Here is a 4102-nt window from a genome sequence, read left to right on the forward strand (position 1 = left end):
TTCTGTGGTGCTGCTGGTAATGTCTATTTCTTGAGCTGGGGAATGGTTACCTGGGTGAGTGCACCAAACTATACACTCAAGATTTATGTACTTCCATGTTACTGTGAGACTCAGGGTGGCTGCTGCCCAGCTGCAGGGAGAGTGGTCAGCAGTCTCCAGCTGTCAGCTCCTTCAGAATCTTCAGAAGGCCATCTTGCCTGAGGTCATGTCCTTCCTAGGACAGCCTGAATCTGGTGACTGAACAAAGTAGAGATGTAAGGTCCAGCCATTTAGACTTGATGCTGGACAACTCTGATGGAACTTCCCACTCCAGAGTGACCTGCTGATTGCCCCGAACCTTTGTTGAGTTTTTGTTACAGATTGACTTCTTCACCATCCCACTGCCGGAGAAAAGCCCAATCCTGCTTTTGCTCCCTCTTTTCACAGGCGTGGGTCTTTAATAATTGTTTTGCATTTTAAACTCAATCTCTTTCATGAAAACCTGAACTAGATAGTTCATACCAGAGTAAATGAGAAAGCAGATGATAAGATGGGGTTTTTGGAGCTGGATCACTACCCATCTGACAATGAGGATTCCATTACTGGAGGAAGGTGGAAGCCAGACAACCAATGGTGAATTGGGAGAGTAGAGCAATAGAATGGAATGTTCTAGATAGAAAGCACAATGTATCAGATACTTGGGGTATATGGGGGGAATAGTAGCTATAAGGATGATGGAACTGGGTGGCTATTGCCAAGCTCCGTGGATGTGCTATAAGATAATTAACAACTTAGGGCCAGTAACAGACAATTGAAAACCAGGTGTGAAAATCAGAGGGCCACCTTTTCTATGCTACCCAGGGAGGGGCCCATATAGCATTGTTCTCGGTTCCCACATAACTTAATGGAAACTTTCACAGTGTCTGGAGCCCTTGATGCCCTGCGAATAAAGGAGAAGGATGTCCTCAAATTTCGTGCAGCAGGAACCCACTCAGGTGGTATGAGCCTTGACTTCCAAATGGAACAGTACATCTACAAAAGGAAAAGTGATGCCATCTGCATCATAAATCTGAAGAGAACCTGGGAGAAGCTTCTGCTGGCAGCTCGTGCCATTGAAAACCCCATGATGTCAGTGTCATTATCAGCCAGTGAGCTGTGCTGAAGTTTGCGGCTGCTGCTGGAGCCACTCCTGTTGCCGGCTGCTTCACTCCTGGAACCTTTACTAACCAGATCCAGGCAGCCTTCTGGGAGACAAGACTTCAATAGTTACTGATCCCAGGGCTGACCACCAGCCTCTCACAGAGGCATCTTATGTTTACCTGCTTACCATTGCTTTGTATAACACAGACTCTCCTCTGCACAGTGTGGACATTGCCATCTTCTGCAACAACAACGGGGCTCACTCAGTAGGTCTGAGGTGGTGGATGTTGGCCCAGGAAGTACTGTGCATGCGTGGCACCATCTCCCATGAACACCCATGGGAAGTCATGCCTGATCTTTACTTCTATAGAGACACTGAAGAGATTGAAAAGAAAGAGCAGACCGCTGCTGAAAAGGCTGTGAGCAAGGAGGAAGTTTAGGGTGAATGGACTGCTCTGGCTCCCAAGGTCACTGCTGCTCAGCCTGAGATGCAGATTGGTCTGAAGGCGCCGGTGCCCTCTGTGCCTGTCCAGCAATTCCTGACTGAAGCCTGGAGCGCTCAGCCTGCCACTGAAGACTGGTCTGCAGCCCTCAGTGTTCAGGCCACTGAGTGGTAAGGAACCACCACTGCTTGGTCTTAAGCTGTCCTTCCATAGACACTTAACAGAATGGAAATAAGCCTGGCAGAAATTAAATAGTTTCTAAAAGAAAAAAAAATCAGAGGGCCTTTTGGTTCACACAGGAAACCCACATCTCCTGCAGTGAGAGGATGGAGAAGCCAAGGACTTAATCGTCTGAGGGACAGACTTCAAAGACAGGCCAGTGCCAAATAAGGCAGATAGATCTCTTATGTTAAAGTTAGGGTTCTGGTTGAAAAAACCTGGGACCCTGACGCATGGAATGGATATATCAGGGTGGATGCCTGAAAATTTTGATGCCACAAATTCCTCTGAATCTCTGAGTCTGCTGAAGTTGCCCACAACTCCCTAGTAAGAGCCAGAACACCCTATCTTCTGGAAGACAATGCAGATGCCTCTACCTCACAAAGCAACAGCTACCCCACCTTCCCTCCTAGCTGCTAGGCCTATACTAGATTAGCTGCAGCATAACCCTAGGTTAGTGCTGGGCTTGGTAAGGGAGAAAAAGGAACTATATGCCATAGGAGTGGCAAGGCTTAACCAGAATGTACTGGCAGGAGCCAGAGATGACACACATGGAACTGAATTCTAAGGGTGCTTTATGAAGGGAGAAAGAATATAAAATTGGAAAGGGAAGAGTCTAGCCCTGGCCAATGTGCTCAGTGGTTAGAGCATTGGCCTGCTCACCGAAGGGTCTTGGGTTTGATTCCCAGTCAAGGACACGCACCTGGTTATGGGTTCACTCCTTGCCCCTGGTCAGGACACTTGTGGGAGGCAACTGTCGATGTGTCTCTTTCTCATCTATGGTTCTCTCCCTCTCCTCCTTCTCTCCTTCTCTTCCACTCTTTCTGAAAAAGCAATGGAAAAAATATCCTCAAGTGAGGATTAACAACAATAACAACAAAATAATAAAAATAAAAAATAAAAGAAAGGGAAGAGTTAGGATCTCTCGAGTTACAGAATTCAATATCCAAGCAAGCACAAGGAGAGATGGTGTGAACTCACCACTAGGATGGCTCCTAGAAGCATGGAAAAAGCAATGACCCATGCTGAAGCAAGCTTAAATGCTAGAATTGCTATGGCTGATGGTGAAAGTGGGATGGAAAGACTCAAGTAAGTGGATACGCTGGAATGGACTATGGATAACCAGAAGATCTGTCAGATAAGTATGTTATGGAGAAGCCCAGAAGACACACTATTTACCAAGGCCATAAAGAATTTGCTGGTGAGAGGTACACAGAATCTCTAAAGAATTAAGTGGTAGCTGTCCTCTGTAGACCAAGGCTGACGGTAAAACAGACTGTTACAGAACTTGGCTCACTGACAGTAATGGAGACAACTAGGACCTGAAATGATATAGGCCAGGTGGCACTGCTTAACTTCCAGAAGCTAGGGAATGACAATTATCTTGATAGTGAGGTTGGAGTGGCAGCCAGGAGGACCTGGCCCACAGAAAGTTATGGAGATGGTTAATAGAGCAAAGCATCTCTAGTGGCAAAATAGACAATTGTCAAGGGTACCACTTAGCTTGTACCAGCAGAAGAAATTCAAGATATGTGACTAGAAGACTGAAGGTAGTAGCCCCAATAAAAAGTCACAATCCCTTACCCAGTATCTAGACTTGAGCCAGTTTTTAGATCTGGAATTCCATGACTGAAGAGGTGGCCAGGTCCTTAGGTGGAGGAACACTCAACACTACAGCAAAAATACATGGTAATGTGGAACAGACTGAAGAATCTCAGAGGGAAGGATGGGGGGGTGAGGGGTAAGGAGAGATTAACCAAAGAACTTATATGCATATATGCACAAGTCATGGACACAGACAATAGTATGGTGAAGGCCTGGAGAGGGAGCAGGGTGGAGGGGTTAAATGGGGAAAAAGTAGGGCATCTGTAATACTTTCAACAATAAAGACAAATTAAAAAAACACACATGGCAATGATTTCCCCAGTCCTTTCCCAAAGAAATCTCTGGCCATTTACTTGGATAACTGCACTGGGAAAAAGGGAATACCTGGACATATCAAGATCTGTTGCACATAGGGTCTATGTTGACATTGATACTGGAGACTTGAAGTGTCATCTGCCCCCACATCTGCAGTTGAAGCTGGAGAGGCAAATGGGGGCAGGTAATAATTGGAATCCTGTCTTAGGTTTAGCTTATTTTGGGTCACTGGGTGCTTGGACCCACTCAATGGTCATTTCCCAATCCGAGTGTATAATTGGAATTGGCTTACCCCTGCGTGTCAGCATAGAAAAGTGCTGTGAGTGGGGGTAACAGAGATAAGTTTCATCCTTAAGGATCTAAAGGATGCAGGATGGCAGTTTCCATCATAACCCTGTTTA

At 46.0% G+C, this 4102-nt stretch overlaps 1 pseudogene; it reads left to right on the forward strand.

Annotated features, from left to right (window-relative positions):
• Positions 1-883: 883 nt before the first annotated feature.
• Positions 884-1760, forward strand: LOC107535202 (small ribosomal subunit protein uS2 pseudogene; annotated as a pseudogene).
• The last annotated feature ends 2342 nt before the right edge of the window (positions 1761-4102 follow it).

This window comes from Miniopterus natalensis, chromosome 1 (genome assembly GCF_054644295.1).
Source record: "Miniopterus natalensis isolate mMinNat1 chromosome 1, mMinNat1.hap1, whole genome shotgun sequence".
Taxonomy (NCBI): domain Eukaryota; kingdom Metazoa; phylum Chordata; class Mammalia; order Chiroptera; family Miniopteridae; genus Miniopterus; species Miniopterus natalensis.